Source organism: Mixophyes fleayi, chromosome 2, assembly GCF_038048845.1.
Source record: "Mixophyes fleayi isolate aMixFle1 chromosome 2, aMixFle1.hap1, whole genome shotgun sequence".
NCBI lineage: Eukaryota > Metazoa > Chordata > Amphibia > Anura > Limnodynastidae > Mixophyes > Mixophyes fleayi.
Genome location: NC_134403.1, coordinates 236,519,938 through 236,538,581, shown reverse-complemented (window position 1 = coordinate 236,538,581; position 18,644 = coordinate 236,519,938). Strand labels below are relative to the sequence as shown.

The 18,644-nt window shown below is 42.1% G+C and overlaps 1 long non-coding RNA gene across 3 annotated transcripts; it reads left to right on the top strand.

Moving 5' to 3' along the window:
* The first annotated feature begins 8,766 nt into the window (after positions 1-8,766).
* Positions 8,767-17,476, top strand: LOC142140322 (uncharacterized). Of its 3 annotated transcripts, XR_012688405.1 has the most exons (4): positions 8,787-8,815; positions 11,806-12,043; positions 16,987-17,139; positions 17,264-17,476. It is a non-coding gene; the product is annotated as an uncharacterized LOC142140322 (long non-coding RNA). The 3 variants fall into 3 exon arrangements; XR_012688403.1 differs by lacking the exon at positions 11,806-12,043 and having other exon boundaries at positions 8,767-8,815; XR_012688404.1 differs by lacking the exon at positions 11,806-12,043 and having other exon boundaries at positions 8,786-8,875.
* The last annotated feature ends 1,168 nt before the right edge of the window (positions 17,477-18,644 follow it).

The following is an 18,644-nucleotide window of genomic DNA, read 5'->3' as shown; positions in this document are numbered from 1 at the left end:
TCGGCATGGATAACATATTGACAATAATTTAGAGGAACCTTCCCAACGAGTACTTTCTTATGTCTGTTAACACGTCCTAGTCTATAGTGTCCATCACTATTACTGCTCATTGGTGACCTTGAAAGTTTCAGATCAAAACTGGTGTGACAAGCCATTGTCTGTTCAGGTAGGTCAGCTTCCCAATTCTCCAGTCTTTTTACCTGAATTGAGATATTCAGACACAGCAAAGACCGATCTAAGGAGTATTGACAAAGCTTTAGACTAGGGGACCTAGTGACATTATACCTCCCGTCTATGGACCTCAGAGATATTTAGTGGGAACGGCACTAATCCTATGTTACGCTGTCCCTGAGGCACATGAAAGCACCCCCAGGTTTGGTTTAAGACCTTACCCACCAGGGAGTGATAATCCTCCAGAGGATGCCCGCCCAAGTCCAGATTACTATTGGACTTGTATCTCTGGATGCACTTCTCTGGATGCACTTCTAGGGAATCACAGTACTTACAGATACAATATTCCTCAGAAAATAGCCCCTCACATTGCCTCCAAGTTCCAGAGCTAGCAGATCTTTTTATAACCCCTGAACCGAGTTTGACAATGGGCTGCACTGTTGCTCCTGTCAACCATTCCTCCAACTCCACTTCATCAGTATCACTACCAGACCCGTTCTCTTTCATCCATCCTCCTTCACAAAAATAAGATGTCCTGAAAAAGTAAAAATAAGAAAAATCCTGGAACAAGAAAAAAAAAATGCCACTACATTGCTGGGATGATAGTCTGGGCAATGTCCTTGGCTCAGGTGCCTTGGCTGCAGGCTTTAGGTCTCCCGGCACAGGTTTACAAGTGACAGATCTGTGTCGTCGGTCTCAGCATTGTCTCGCACTTTCTGCGGGCTGCTGACTTTCCTGCAGTGAGTGGAATGGACCCAAGTGTCTCTTTCTGCTACCTTCAGAGATGTGGTACTGGTCATCAACACTTAGTACAGGCCTTCCTAACGGTCTGTTAAACAAACTGAGCATAAGAAATTGCGGATCATAACATATTCCCCAGTTTCAACATCATGACAGTTTTTTTCTGGCATAGCAGGTGACAGCTTTTTCAGCTTTTGTTGTTGTTTCAGCTGTCTGCTCATTTTTATGAGATATTGCACAGTCACTTCATTATTGCACTTCAAATCGTCCTGTGTATTTATGATCAAATGAGGTTGTCTGCCAAAAAGTATCTCTAAAGGGGGACAGATTAAGAGGAGGTCTGGGAGTGGTTCTGATGCTATGGAGGACTAGTGGCAAAGCTTCTGGCCACACCAAACCAGTTTCAGACATTATCTTATTTAGCTGGTTCTTAATGGTACCGTTTAGCCTTTCCACCTTACCACTGGCTTGTGGTCAGTAAAGAGTATGAAGTCAGCTATTGATTCCCATAAGCTTACACATGTTCTGAAAGATATCACCAGTAAAATGGGTACCCTTATCACTTTCTATGATTATAGGAATACCATATCTCCATACAAATTCCTGAACAATTTTCTTTGCAGTGAAAACAGCAGTATTAGTGGCTGCTGGATATGCCTCTACCCAACTGGAAAACACATCAGTACACACTGACACATATTTAAAATTCCTGCAAGGTGGTAACTGGATATAGTCAATTTGTATTACCTAAAAAAGGTCCTTCTGTAGGAGATATATGGGATGCCTCAGTTGGTATTGTCTTCCCGACATTTTTCCTCAAACAAGTAAGACAGGACATTGCTTTCTTACCGGCCTGAGAAGAAAAACCCGGTGCACACCAGTATGCTCTCACTAGTTTGCACATACCTTCTTTACCCAGATGAGTCAGACCATGTGCTGCCTCAGCCAGGCCTGGGTAATATAGCCTGGGAGACACGGGCCTACCTTGTCCATCTCTCCAGAGTCCTGAGGACTCTTGACCACCCCTTTGCCTTTTTCTGTAGGGAACACAAATCTTGCATTTCAATCAATCTCCGAGTGTCTAGTGTCTGAAAAACCATCAATTTGTCCGTTGATACAGTTACAGGTAACCCTACTGCCCATTTGGCAGCTTCATCCGACCTGTTATTGCCCACTGACACTGGCTCTTCCTCGGATGTGTGGGCTTTGCACTTCATGACGGCTACTGTCTTGGGTAACTGTATCACTGTCAGGAGTCCTTTTGTGTGTTGTGAGTGTGCTACGGTGTGCCTGCTGCTGTCGTAAAGTTCCTAAGACGCCAAAGTGCCCCGAAATCGTGCACTACCCCGAAGGCGTACCTAGTGTCAGTATATATATTAGCTGACTTGCCCTCTGCCAACTCACACGTTCTCCTTAGTGCTACTAGTTCGACCACTTGGGCCGAGTGAGGTTGGTCAAGGGGTTCAACTTCTACAACATCCTGATCGTCTACAACAGCGTAACCAGTGCATAGTTCTCTCATCTCAGTCTGTCTATGACAACTCCCGTCCATGTAAAACGTAAAATCTACATTTTCTAAGGGGGTGTCACGTATGACGGGCCTTGCTGTAAAGGTCTGGTTCAGATATTCCATACAATCATGTGTATCATTATACCTGCAAAACTCATCTTGAAGCACATATGGTAGGTATGTTGCTGGATTTGAAGTATTGCACCGTTTGATGGTGATGTTTGCAGGTGCCATCAGAGCTAGTTCCCACTTTGTGAACCTAGCTGAAGAGACATGTCTGGATTGAGCTGAATTCAACAGAGCACATACCGCATGAGGTGTATAGACAGTTGAATCATGTCCTAATATTACGTCCTCGCTCTTACTTACCAGAAGAGCAGTTGTTGCTACACTTCTTAGACACGTTGGTAGTGATCTTGCCACAGTGTCCAATTGTGCACTGTAGTATGCTACTGGTCTTCTAGCGTCACCATGTTTCTGCATGAGAACACCTGCTGCACAACCATCAGCTTCCGTACAGTATAACTCAAAGGGATTTTCATAATCAGGTATTCCCAATGCAGGTGCTCTAGTCAGACTATCTTTAAGATTAAAGAATGTCTGCTCTGACTTCTCTGTGTGTATGACACGCTCAGGTTTTTGAGGAGGAGACTCCTGCAATGGTAACGCCAGAATAGAAAAACCCGGGATGCAGGATCTACAGTATCCACACATCCCCAAGAAGGTACGGATTTGCTGTTGGTTCTGTGTTGGTTCTGTGGCAGAGTCATTTGTTGTATTGCCTGGATTCTGTCTGTTATCAAGTGTCTTAGCCCCTCTGTGAGACAGTGTCCCAAGTATTTAACCTTAGTCTGACATGGCTGTAACTTGTCCTTTGCAATCATTTGCCATGTTTGCGAGAGATGAAGCAACAACAATTTAGTATCATGTAAACATGACATAATCGAATCAGAGCACAAGAACAAATCGTCCGCATATTGAATTAGAACAGACCCATTTTCTTGGTTGGAAGGATTGCAAACAGTCATGTAAGGCTTGGGAGAAAATACTAGGCCTGTCAATGAACCCCTGGGGAAGTCTTGGCCATATATATTGCACTCCCCTGTAGGAGAATGCAAAGAGATACTGACAGGGTGAAGGGGAACAGAGAAAAAGGATCAATGACAGTGAAATGACTGGCAGACGGTGGAATCTGCATGAGGATGACAGCTGGATTGGGCACTATGGGGAATTGGCTCTCAACAACTTTGTTAATTCCCCTTAGGTGCTGGACTAATCTGTAGCCTCTCCCCCCACTCTTCTTCACTGGGAAAATAGGACTAACTGGTGTTTAACATGTTCTGTACCTCATGTGCAACCTTCCCTGGTGTGTCTAGGAATACACCATCAGGGGTACAGTAAATGACACATCCCATTTTGCACAACAAATCCCTGCCAGTTAGTTAGTAGGAGCCGTTGTAGCCTAGAGAAATGAATGCTTGGTGTGCAAATTCCTAATAGTAACCTCTGTGGGTTAAGTCAAAGTATAATATATCACTCTTCCTGTTACTCCCATTGCTGGAACAGATTTGTTTGTGACCTGTAGGTTTAAGGTGACGTTATCACTGACCTGGCCGCCCCTGTATCTACAAGAAAGGTTTGTTTCGTACCAGCTACATCAACTGTCATTGTAGGTTCTTCCCTAAGGTTCTCAGTTAACCTAACTGGCTGTAGAATACAGGTATGACCTGATCCCTAGCGCTGACAATCACTTTCCCTCAAAGCATTTGGTGCTATGACATGTGCTGGTAACTGTTGTGAATCTTCACAACCTTCTGTGTTCCTCCTGTGTGGGAAACTATGTGATTCCCCTCCAGGTGTCCCTGATCTTCTCTCCCTACAGTTTATCTTTATGTGTCCCTCTTTGTGGCAGTTGTAACACTTCACTGTCATATGTTTCTTTCTTTCTTTGTAATATGTGTTATATGTCTATGGTTGTGTGTGTAGTCTCTCTAAAGCCTGCATACTCACCATCATTAGCCTATCCCTATGAAGATGTTTTTATCATGCTCCATGGCAGACTCTCTAATAGCATCTACCGTGATTAAGCAATGAGGATTGTACCCTGGTCTTCAGATTTTCTTTGAGACCATCCATGAGTACTGTAACAGCCACTTCCCTGTGATGTACATCATCCTTTATGTCAGATATCCCAGTGAACTGTGTCATTGCTGACAGAGCTCTGGCAAAATAGTCAGTTGCAGTTTCATCTTTTTATTTGATAGTGAAAATTTTGCTCGAATTCACTATCACTGGAAAATAGATGGCCAATTGTGAGATTATTCTCTTGATGTTTTCCTGGTTGTCCTCATCTGTTAAGGTTCTGTCTTCCTCCAACATATAATCCTTAATAAACTTTTGTATGTCAGTATTGGGAGAAAGACAGGCCCTCAACATCACTTGCCAATTTTTATTAGTTTACTCGTGTGCATTTCCTAAGTCTTTGACGAATTTCTAACATCTGGCCAACTCTTTTCTAGGATCTGAGAAATCAGACATAATTGAATGTAGCTCAGATCTAGTCCAAGGACAATGCATTGCTACATTCTTTACAGGAACTATACCATCCTTGTCCGCTTTCCCATTGGGAACTGCTATTGTGCGGACAGGAAAAACACCAACCGAATCGCTACATTCAGCATTAATCACAGTAATTTCTATTGCTTCAGTACAGTGAGCGTTCTCCCTCATAGTACTTACTCCACTACTCTCACCAATTTCAGCCGCTGCCCCTGGTGGTGGGACCGCTCCCCTTCCTTGTTTGCGCTGTGCCTGCAGCATGTTAATAGCATGGGCAATGGCTGAAATTACAGTGGGTTTATCGTCTTCTTCAGAAAACATTGGTTTAAAATTGACTTAAGACAGGATATAATTTGTTCATTGAATTTTTATCAGTTTTAGTAACGGCTGTACTTACACCCCCAACCGCATAGGGCGGCGGGGGCGCGCTTGCGCTCAGTTCTCCACGCTTCTCAGCGGTTACTTCCGATGTGCATGCACCTTGCGCAACACCCACTTCTGCTGTGCACGCGCTGCCTTGCCACATGTTCCCTTCTTGTTGCCACAGTTTTAAGCAATCATTATGTTTAATTCTCTCTTTCATTGATTTAAGCAAAAATAACTTCTCTTTAACAGTACTCAGTACCTCTGAATCAAAAGTACCAACCTTGGGAAAACGTTTCACACACTCTCTGGTCATTTTGACCCATATGTGACCATATTTGACCCATATGTCGCAATACGCCGTTGCGTACTCACCATATTTCTTACACATAATATACCTTGCCAAACCAATCTGCCCATCCTTAGGCAGCACCTCGCTGACCATCTTTAGCCCAAATGGCCTTCCAGCCATGCCCCCCATGACCCTCTGGGAAGCCCATAAGGTGGTGATACAGGGTCATTTGATGGCCTCACACTGTAGGAAACTAAACATTTCTAAGTGCACTTTGTTAGCTATCCAACTACAGACCATGAAGCGACAACACAAACTCTCCCCAGACGAAGCTACTTTGAACAAACTCCTAAAAGTACAGTCTGTTTTTAATCTCCTACTCTCGGAGTCCACAGCCGCGGCCCTGAAGCGGCTAAAGCAATCGTTTTACGAGAAGGGAAACAAAGCAGACAGGATCTTGGCAACCCGTTTGAGGGCTCAAACCTCCCAAAACAATGTTATGACCCTGAAATCAGCCTCAAGCTCCCACATCTACAGACCTGATCAAATAGGACAAAAGTTCCAGAAGTTTTATTCTGCTTTGTATAACTTAGATAGCTGGAACCCTGGAAGTACCCCTCCAGCTGAAACCATAAAGGCATTTCTGAAAGAAGCAAATCTCCCCACCCTCTCCTCGTCAGAGGAAATACTGGCTGTTATTAAAGCACAAAAGGCCTCTAAGGCCCCGGGCCTAGATGGCTTCACCGCAGCCTATTATAAAAGAATTCCTCAGACCTTGGTCTCCCACCTCTGCACCCTGTTTAATGCTGTCTTGCAAGGAGCTCCATTCCCTAAATCGATGCTGGAAGCACACATAGTAGTTATCCACAAGGAGGGGAAGGGCCCTAATGACTGTGCGAGCTACCATTCTATCTCCCTTCTTAATGTTGATGCTAAGATTTATGCAAAAATACTAGCCACTCGTTTGAGTCCTTCCGGGTCTGATCCATTATGATCAGGTGGGATTTATCCCAGGTCGTCAAGCCAGAGATAATACCCATCACGCAATATATTTTAGTTCAAATAAGGCGTCAGAGGCGAGAAGGTATTCGATCGGATTTCGTTGGACATCAATTATCACGCTCTGAAAACGTATGGCTTCTCAGCTGAATTCCTGACAGGAGTATCTGCTCTTTACAACTTTCCCACCGTTAGGGTATTGGTTAATTGCTCACTATCTGTTCCGCTCTACCTTTCCAATGGGACAAGACAAGGATGCCCCCTATCTCCTATAATTTTTGCATTGGTTATAGAGCCCTTGGCAGCAATGATTAGGCAGTCAGCTTTGATAACGGGTATGGAGGTGGGACCCTGGGATTTCAAGGTCTCCCTCTTTGCAGACGACATACTTCTTTCTCTCACATACCCCCGAGCCTCTCTACCCACTCTATACAGGCTCATTGATGAGTATGGTCTTCTCTCAGGCTATAAAATAATTTTTTCTAAATCTGAGGCCATGCTCCTCCACGCTCCCCCTCCCCTCCGTGCCACTCTACAGGCCAATTTTGCTTTGCGCTGGCAGGTGAACAAGATCAAGTACCTTGGGGTCTATATCACCTCTTCTTATGACCGACTATATTGAGAAAAATTTCCATTTCTTCTAATTAAAATCAAAAAAGACCTAGAAATATGGAGGAGCTATATCATATGATGGCGGTGGAGGATCATTGCTGCTAAGATGAACCTGATCCCTAAACTTATCTTCCTCTTCCAGACTCTACTGGTGAAAGTGCCAGATCTTGTGTTTCGGGACTTAAATTTGTCTGGCGTGGCAAGCCCCCTAGAATCTCAATACCAGTACTTATGCAGCCCAATGCTCGGGGAGGAAGAGGCTTTCCAGATGTTAAACTCTATTACCTGGTGACCCATCTGACCTAGATTGTGGTTACTTATGTCCCATACCAGACCGTAGTGTGGGTGGACTTGGAAACCCACTTTGCGGGAGTCCCTTCCTTGTCATCCCTATGGGGCCTCTCCAGACTAGACAGGCCACCCGGGGCCTCCACACTCCTATCGCTCAAATTTTGTTTGTCCATATGGGACTTATGCCAGCTCAAGCACAAACAATCCTCCCTTGTTTCCCCTTTGAATCCCATCTGGAGCAACCCACATTTTCCCCAGGTGACCAGTCACAGCAATTTAAACTCTGGATACGTGCGGAGATAGGTGTGGTCTCGGATCTTGTCTTCATCACAAGTTTGAACCTTTCCACCCGCTTCTCTTTGAGTACTTCCAGGTCCGACACTTCGCTATGTCCTTGCCCGCCTCTGACACTCTTCGGCCCCTCACTCTCTTTGAGCACATGTGTTTGCATTCCCCACTCACCAAAGGGATGGTGTTGAGGATTTATAATTGGCTAAAAGAGATATCCTTTGATGTCCCAGGGCAGCACGTGCGGGAATGGGAGAGAGGTATGGGACCCCCTCCGGGTGAGTCTTGTTGGGAGGAGGTCAGGGAGGGGATTGCCAAAAGCCCAATATCCACACAATTAAATAAACTGCATACAAATTGTACTATAGGTGGTACTATACCCCAGATAGATTGTCTAGAATTTTTCCCAACGCTACCCCAAGCTGGTGGCGGGAATGTGGCCAGACATGCACAATGCCACATATATGGTGGACCTGGCCCTGTATAGTCCCTTTTTGGAATATGGTCCTTGCACTTATTAACTCCGTATCTGAGCAACAGATCACTAAGGATCCCTGGTCGTTCCTTCTCTCTCGCCCTATTCCTGATGAGAATGCCCCTTCCAACAAGCTGATCTCTCACATACTGGCTGCTGCCAAATCCCTAATAGGTAAACATTGGAAAGATCTTAACCATCCCTCTATGCAGGCTGATGAAGAGTACATAAATAATCTATTATTTATGTTGCATTTTATAATATATGAAGAGATTCAGTTACAATTTCATTAGCACACTGACTAGGAACAAATCCTCCCCCCACCTAGTACTATGGGTTGTAACCAGATAAACAGGTTTTGGAACATTGGTCAATAATTAGCATATGAATGCTGTGAGCAATTCCTTTAGCCAGGTTCTAAACTCCGCCCACAACAAAGGCTTTTACTGTACACAGAGAAATAATCTCTCTCTCCATGCTTAATTCCCGGACTGAGAGGTCATGCTGCTCCTAGGTGAACAGGCCTACATAGGCCCTAACTAGTGTGAATGATGGAGCTTAAATGTAGTGAAAGGTGAGTGAGTATGGATACATAAATGACATCAGAATGAATGATTATTTGTTGTAAGTGATATGAAAGTTTAAGTGAGAATGAAAGTTTGAATACAGATGAAATGGAGACGTTTGTGCTATGCATGGTTCTTTGTTGGTTAAGCTTTGGTCATGGAGGCATTTGTGTTATACATAGTCCTGTGTGGTTTTGTGTTGGTTTCAGGAAGTGAGTTTGCTTTATGCAGTTTAATGTACATGCATAGAAAGTGATGGATTAGGAAGTGATCAGATCGTTAAATATAACATTTTGTATTGGTGTTATACATAGTCCTGTGTGGTTTTGTGTTGGTTTCAGGAGGTGATCAGATTGTGTGTTAACTGCTGAATAGAGAGCTATTTGTGGTGGATTGGCTGATACTGCTTGTAATGAGTAATGGGTCTGTACTGACTTCACATTGTTAGTGAGGCCTTGTGAGTCAACATGTGTTTGTAACACAGCATGGCAAGTCAGCCATTTTGGATGGTGACTACATTGTAAGAAGAAGTTTCATTATGGACTTTGAGTGAGATGAATGGAGTGAGTGTATCTGTATGGATTCTTCCCCTCCCCCTTCACTACACAATGCATTCACATATACATAGCTTAAACCTACACACACACACTACACCTTAAGACAAGAGTTAGTTAACACACACACACAATTACATATGTACGTATATTACAGGCAATAAGTGTTATATATGGCACAAAATCTATATTTTGTGCACAATATTGTTTCGCTGTTTATTGTTCTATAATATAATACAACACACTTAAAATGAATTTATATCTTGTCGTGGTTATTTTTGAAGTCTGTCGATATAAGGGAATATAAGAATGCTATTTCTTGGGTCAATTTAGAAATCCCTTTTGCGAGCAGTTGGTTGACGGTAATAGTCATATATATAACGGTATTAAATGGTCATACATACATTTGCCAGTATATTAAGGAGATTGTAACCCAAAAGGAGGGAAAAACCCTTTTACACAGGAACTACATCTGGCATATTGCAAGCATGGAGAGTTTTACATGTTACCTTCACGATAAATCTTACAACTTTGACAAGGTTTGGGCCCCATATTATCTACATGAAATCCGTAGCTGTTTACCCCCTTTAGCTCTGTCGCCCTCTAATGGTACATAGACTCTGGGCCGGTCACATATCCCCTGTTAAAAATAAATTGTTTCTACCTTTTGTGCTGAGCACTGGTGACCTCAGTCTGGGATGGGGTGGAAGTTTTCCACAGCACGAGTCGCACACAGCCTCTGTAGGCGCAGTCCCAACCTGACTTAGCAGCCTCTCAATTGGCTGCCTGTTGCTCTCCAACGATGGGACCACCCCTCTGGAAACCAGGGAACCTGCCAGAAGACGGTCCACATAACCACCCTGCACTTCCCCATGCCAGGTGTCTTCACAAGAAAAAAAAATAAAAAAATAAAATAAATTCCCTCCTGGCTGGTCTGTAAATAGGAGCTGGCTGGACAATGCTTTTATTAATCCTTCTACATTCTTCAAGCAGCTCCTAGTTACAGTGCCCCCTTAAGACCAGCAGTAATAGTGTCGTGTTCACAAGTGACGTAATTGTGTGTGCCGGGCTGTGAATCTAGAGAAATTCTTGCAAGCCCGCTTTTTGAACAGTCGGGAAGATCAATATGCTGTGGATCCCACTTTCGTAATAACTATGTTGAGGTAAGTAGTGTCGGTGTGTAGTATGTCAGTAAAATGACTACCACCACCTGATGCAGGGTTTTTCACCAAATAAGAGTAAATTCTTTTTTTTTTTTAACGCGCATGCAAAAATAGCTTATTTTCACCAATATGCCGACTCGTACACATGTCCAGATGCAGCCAGCTCAATATCGGCAGCATGTGCACCTGGCTTACAGGGCCGATTAACCCTAGGGCTAACTGGGCTATAGCCCAGGGGCCTCGGGCATCCAGGGGGCCCTTCAAAGTCCTCAGCAGCATTATTGATCGGTCCGGGGGCGGGGGCGCCCCCATCCCGATCAATGTTAATGAGCACTGTCAGTGCAGTCCTCCGTCCTCCGCGCCGCGGAAGGAGGACTGCACTGACAAGTAAGGGGGGGCCTCACGGGGGGTGGCGGACAGCTCACATTGGGGGGGAATGGAGGCCCCCCTTAGCCCAGGGGCCTCCATTCCCTTAATCTCTATATTATTCTTATTCACACCATGGTAAATATCTTAGATATGGGAAATAATGTTATATACATAAATACTTAACTCATAATACACATAACTCATTGCAGAGACAATGATACACAATGAATTGCACACAGATGCAGAACTCTATTTAAGATATTATATATTCTCATTAATACAATCTTCAATAACAATCTTACATATAATATAACGTAGTTTAGCATAGATGGTACAATACTTCATCAAATTTCCTTTGTATGTAACTAACTTAATCGTGTGTGTGTGTATGTTTATGTATCTCCACTACAGTTGCCTATACAACTTCATTCCGTACAAGTACCACTACAACTCTCATTACGTACAAATAGTGCAACTTCATTATTATGTACATTACTAACTATAACTCTCATTACACAATTATTACAACTTTTACGAATAATGAGAGTTGTAGTTACTATTGTGCATAATAATAAGTATTAGTTTTCATTATTACTCACAGTGCTAACTACAACCTTATCACACAAAAGAACTACCAAGCTCATTGTTACTCACATTACTAAATACTAGAGATGTGTGCAGATCCCCGTGTTTTGGTTTTAGCCAAAAATTCCCATGTGTTTTCGTGTTTGGTTTTGGATCTAGATTTATTTTAGAAATGTGAAAAACAGGTAAAATAATGTGAGTTTGAGCTGATTTTGTTCCTATATTAGTATTTATAGCATTAACATTCAATTACATTCTATTTTCTAGGCTGCAGAAAGCTGTTTGGCTAAAATTAGTGACGGAGCAGCTGCAGAAATACAAGTTTCATAAAAGATACAATCCCTATGAAACATAATATCATAGCAGTGTGCATAAAGTGTGGAATTTGACCACGTTCCTACCTCTTGCTTCAGTTGCAATGATCTACATGCGGTCACTGAATGCCAAAAATGCCCAGAAATTTTATAGGCCACAGACATCATCTTCTGCACCGACTTCTCATTTTGTAATGAATTCTGAACAACCAAGTTTTGTTATGTAAAGCATGCTACAATCCCTATAAAACAGTAGGAATCCTCATACACGATGCAATACTAACGCCTAAGATCTCCCGGCGCAAATGAGCTCTTAGAGGCTCAGTCAAATATATAATATTGGGATTTTTCATGGCTTCGACTCAGGGCTTGAGTCAAAGCTGTGTGAAATCCCCATGTTATATATATGACTGAACCGCCGTTCGCTGTTTTTATGTATGTCAAATGTGTGCCACCATACAAATAATAATAATAATAATAATAATAATAATAATAATAATAATTAGTGCCTAAATAGAATAAAATGTCAATAATGTTAAACAGTGTTAAACAAAAGAGAGTTAGTTAACAACATAATAATTCCTAAATCGATCCATTGTCAATCATTTTGAAACCTTTTTAAAAATTATGGAATCAGAAGGCTAATGTGGTATCTCATTCCCACCTGTCTGGGGAACCACAACCCAAGCTCATTATCTCACTTTTATTGTGGAGGTTATAATCTTCCTATCTGTTCGAATGCCAATTGAATATTTACATATATGGTTCATTGGGATGTAAATGTTTAGGGGTACCAAGGAGAATTAAAATATCAATCGTATCTCAAGATCTATATGGATATTTTGAGCTAATTATTTAAAAATAACATTGAAGACTTTACTACATGCAGAAAGTTTGGTGGAATCGTAAATGCTATGAAGCTGATAGCTGACTATGACCGGTACATTCAAGACTCCCTTGCAGGCACTGTAGGTTGGCCATGGTTTGCAAAAGATTTCATGCATTATGGAATGATGAGAAATTATTGAGGGTTGCACTGCTACGGTGGAAAATGCACACAACTTCAGGAAGATCTAGAAGGCAGCATGGAATGAGCTGATATCATTGTCTGCCTTAAAACCTCTGTGAAGCAATCGAAATGGAATGAGCCTCAGATTTTACCTTTCGCTGAACATGTGAAAAAAGATGCACTTGTATATCAATGAGAAACAAAAGGTGTACCACAGCAATTCTATGCTTAAAACCTGGTCATTGTTTGCAAAGGTCACCCTGGCACAAGTGAATTTATTCAATGAAAGAGGGGAAGGGCAAGTCTCCAAGATGCTGTTAACTACCTTCTTTTCCAGAAATACTTTGTATCTCCATGGAGATGTTGACCTAGCACTTGAGAAGAAACACTTCACATGGATTTAAATCTGACGAAAATGAGGTAGGAAAGTTGCAATCCTGTTAATGCCAGCAGTGCAAAGTGCAATGGAATATCTTGCAGCGTGAAGATTGTGGAGTGGCCATTGAAATGTCTTCATGTTTGCAAGACTGGCTGCTTTGTTACATTTCACAGACTCCGATTGCATATGTCTTTTTGCTCAGGAATGTGGAGCTAAAAATCACCAAACACTTCCACAAAACTTCAAAAGCATGTTGCTATTCTTTCAAAAGTTCTGAACCTAAATGACTTAGAACTAGAGATGTTCACTGACCCCCGTGTTTTGGTTTTGGTTTTGGTATTGGATCTGGATTAAGTTTGTGTTTTGGTTTTGGCAAAACCGCCCTTGTGTGTTTTGATTTTGAATCTGTATTTTTAAGAAAAAACAGCTAAAATATGCTAAAATCACATCATTTTGCTCTTTTTTTGTACTTACATTATTATTAACCCCAATAACACTAATTTCCAGTCATTACCAGTCAATTTTGAACACCTCACAGGTCACAATATTATTTTTATCCACTTTTGGACTGCAGCGAAAGAGTAACGACACAAACACAGTTCATTGCACATCTAGGAAACATTTCCACACAGCAGTGGCAGAAAAAAAAGAAAAGTGGTGCAAGATGGAATTGTCCTTGGGCCCTACCATCCATAAAGATGTAAGATATTGAAAAGAACTTGTACAGTTTAACAAAACAAGTGCTCCAGCGACAAGGAGTGCAACTTTTATGGCTGAAGTGCTTGGTTTGTTAGGGCCCCCACAAAGCAAGATAACAATGGGCTTAAGGCACCGAAGCAAACAGTGCCGTTAATGAACTCTACTGTGGCAAGTCATGCACCAGTGGAAGCAGTTCTTGCCAGTGATAAGAAGGTCATTGTCATGCCTGGGCATAAGACAAAAAAATCCACCTCTTATGTGTGGAATTATTTTTACCCAAACCTTGACAACACATTCGTAGCATTGTAAAGCCACAATCAGTAGAGATAGTGACCTTAACCAGCTAGGTACTTCATCCATGTTACGCCATTTGAAGCAAGTTCATGGAAAGCTCTTAGGAAAATCAGAAACTTATACTAAAAAAATAACAACAAGCAGTCCAGCATCAGCTATCTCCCTTCTCTCAGCTAGATCCCAGCAACTGCAATCTACACCCCCAACACCTTCATCGTCAATATACTCACAAGTGATCAGAGTTAGTCCTGCATCCAAGTTGCTAAGGCGAGATGACTCCTCCCCTATCCAGGACTCCTCAGAAAAATCCTTGAGCGTTAGGCCTATTGCTGCTCCTGCTCCTGCTCCTGCTGCTGGGAGTGGATCTTCAACCCAGATGCAGACCCAGAAATAGACTACTAGTAGTTTACAACAATTGACTGTTAAACAATCCTTTGCAAGAAGCAAGAATGGCAGCTGTCACCCAGTCGCATAGGGGATCACAGGCACCATGGCGACTATACTAGTATTAGATCTGCGTCCAATATCCACCATTAAAACAGCAGGAATAAGACAGTTAATTAAGGTCCTGTGTTCCCGTTACCAAATTCCATCTCAACACCATTTTACTAGACAAGCAATTCCTCACCTATACCAGGAGGTTACAAAAAAAGAAAATAATTGGGATACAAAATGCCATTCTACCCACTGTACACTTAACCACAGATATGGGGATAAGTGGAACTGGGAAAACTAAACATTATATTTACCCACAGGAACAGCAGCAGCATCTAACAAACAACGCCAGATCTTTCAGAGGCAGGTTACTCTGTGTATCATCTGCTTCACTAAGAGGCATACCACTGACAACCTGTTTAAAAAACTAAGTGATGTCATGTCAACATGGCTTATCTTGCTTGGACTCTCCAGAGTATATGTGATTTCTGATAACACTACCAATATTGTTAGAGCATTACAGCGGGGGGGGGGGGGGGGGAATTCCATCGCATTCCCTGTTTTGCTCACACAATCAGCTTGGTGGTACTGAACTTTTTAAAAAATGACAGTGACATGCAGAAGATGCTGTCTGTGTCCCAAAATATTTCAGGTCATTTTTCGACATTCTGAAATAGCATGTAGAAGAATGCAGCAGTTGCAAGAAGAATATAATTTGAGGGGGAATGTACTTTAGTCCAGCGCAGTGGAGAATACTTTCCATGTTGTGCAAGGTGCTGAAACCACTCAAAGTATTCACCTGTGAAGAGAGTGCAGATGCTATTAGCTGAGTCAAGTGATTCCCCTAATTAGACTTTTTGAAGAACAGCTAGAGAAATTGAAGGAGGAAATGATACAAAGCAATTCAGCTAACTTTGTTGTATTTGTAGCTTAAGTACTTTATTCGCTTTGCAGGATCCAAAAGTTAACAACATCTTGAAATCGGATCTCTACATTTTGGCAACTGTGCTTGATCCTAGGTTTAAGAGCTATGTCTTCTATTTCTTTTCAACTGACCCAGATCTCAAGAGATGCAATGAGCTCCTGGTCAGCAAGCTGACAGCTCAAGTGGTACATTACACAACAACGTCTCCTATTCAGTTTCATAGGCAACTGCTTCTAGGAAAAGCTTTCCCAAGACACCTAGTTGTGATGCAGATGAGTCATCACAACATTTTGACATTTGGTCTTTTCTAAAAGAATTGCCCAAAAATCGTGACAGCTGTGCCATAAAATGAACTACAAATTCCACGAGGAAAGCCATTACTGACAATTACATCAAAGTACACAGACTTCTGTGATGGTGGATTCCAGGGATGAATTAGTATTGCTTGAGGATAATGTACACACTGATGAGAGTGAATATGATGCAGGTGCTGAGATCTAGCTGCGAAAAGGGAGCTAGCTGATGCTGGTATGCTTGGTAATATTTTGGGTAGAATGGCATGTTGGCAATTTTATGTTTTTCTACAGTTAACTTTTCACCTTTATTAGAATGGTGTTGTTTTCTTTTAAAAGGTATAAGCTTTTATTTACATTTTTGTTTCCCTTACTTAAAACCACTATGCTCTTGAACATAGGCTTTAGCATATGAGGTAGAGAGATTGGTATCATCATGACTGAGACTGGAGAGTGACAAGAACAATATGACTGAAGACTGGAGAGTGACAAGAACAATGTTACTGAAGACTGGAGAGTGACAAGAACAATGTGACTGGAAACTGGAGAGTGACAAGTACACTGCCACCCCTCCTGTTTCTGTATGAGCTATGGCACAGTAGAATGTCACTGGAAAGTTTAAAGAACACTGACAGCCTTATTATTTGAATTTCTGTTTCAACACTGATCACTGCCACCTCTTCTATTTCTGGGTGAGCTATGGCACAGTACAATGTGACTGCAGATTTTGAAGAATACTGGCAGCCATATTATTTCTATTTCAGCAATGACAATTAGCAATGGACCACTCCTGTTTGTGTGTGAGCTATATAACATAGTACAATGTGACTGCAGATATTGAACAACACTGCCAGCCCTATTATTTCTATTTCAGCAATAACAAATAGCAATGGAGCAATGGACCTATCCTGTTTGTGTGTGAGCTATATAACACAGTACAATGTGACTGCAGATTTTGAAGAATACTGCCAGCCCTATTATTTCTATTTCAGCAATGACAATTAGCAAATGAGCTCTCCTGTTTCTGTGTAAGCTAAAACTCAGTAGAATGCCACTGGAGACTTTGAAGAACAATGCTAACTCTCCTCTTTCTTTTCTAGCTATGATGCTGCCCAACTGCACAAGAAACTGCCAAGAACTGTGTTACCCTTTCTGTGAAATGGCGGGAGACCACCATGGAGGGCAGTCCCGTGAGCCAGATAGACAAGTGGGCATGAATTCGGGCAACACTTTCCTTTTAGAAGGCAGACAATGTAAGGATTCAGTCACATAGTCAATTTTATTAGAGGTTGGAGTAGCACATGCTTTACCCAAAGCATGTTATTTTAGCTGTACTTCACAGTTATATCTGCAATAAACAATTATGCTTCCTTTCAGATCGTAAAAAAGTGTGGAAAAAAAAGCTGGGACAAAGAGGAGGTCAAATCTGAGGAGAAGCACATGATGTTATTCAGACAAGGAGGGTGTCTGGAAAGCATGATTGCATCACATGTATCATGGCTGAGTCATCTGCACTGAGAGATCAAAGCTGGTTAGCTGTAAAATTCAATGTAAAGAGCTTTAAACAGAAATAAAAATAGTTGAATTGATGCTCAGTGATATGGATGGATGTCCTCAGAAGGCTGGAATACATGAAACTGTCCCCTCAAGGCAGTGAGATATCAATTTTTTGGACTGGTCAAACTGAACATCTCAAGTGATAACTGTGGTGACAAACGGCTCCTAAACATACCAATTTGATTGCCCTGTTGATAGAACATTAGGAAAGGAGTTTCCCCATGAGACATGTTCCAAACTTCTGATGCAATAATCTTCATGATGCAATAAAAGCAAGTGTGTGTGAGTGTGTGTATGTGTGTGTGTATAGACTTGTACTCCTATACTTACAGAAATATTGACCTGTTTACACATCAACACTGAGGGAATCTCTGTCATAGTGGGGCACAAAATGAGGTCCCCACTAATGCTAGCCAATGCAGGAGACCTTGCTAATATACTTTGCATTAAAATCTGTCACACCCCAATGAGTTAATTTTGTCAGACAAAAAGTGTGTGTGTTTATGCCATGAAGGAGAAAGTGTGTACACTACAACACCGTCTGTCAGCTGAATAGCAGACTCATACACACGTTCGACCACATGCACCGAAACTGTAGGGGATTGCTGACTACCCTGCCCTTTTAAACATAACGGGAATAAGAGAGACTGTGACAGCCTTCTCCTCAGAAAGGAAAGCGTGGGCATGACACAGCCCAGTGGTGGCTCAGACTATTGTCTGGAGAGCAGTGGAGAGGAGTATATCCCTGATTCTACAGAGGAGGGTGGTTCAGACACAAGCAACAGCAGCGGTCATGTATTATTGTGGGTAGTGGAACAAAACTAACACAGAGACTCGATCTATGCACAATGATTCTCGACCTGATGGCAGCAGTATTTTAAACACAGGAGGCTGAAAAGGTGATGCAGTGTCCATCCAAACACTTTCCAAAAAAAAGTGATGGCTCCAGGTCTAATAACAAAAAGCAGTATTGTGAGAAACCTGTCTCAAAAATGACATATGAAACATGTTCACCATAATGAGACTGAAGCCGTCTGAGCTGTGCAATTTACCAAGCACAAGTGCATGTTTTTTGAACAGCTTTGGAATAGAGTCAACTTTGCACACAACTCTTAGGTATTAAGGATAAAATGCAATGTTCTGATTCCATGCAAACTTCCAGACAAAGACAAGAAGCATGTTACAATGCAAGGGGGGCAAA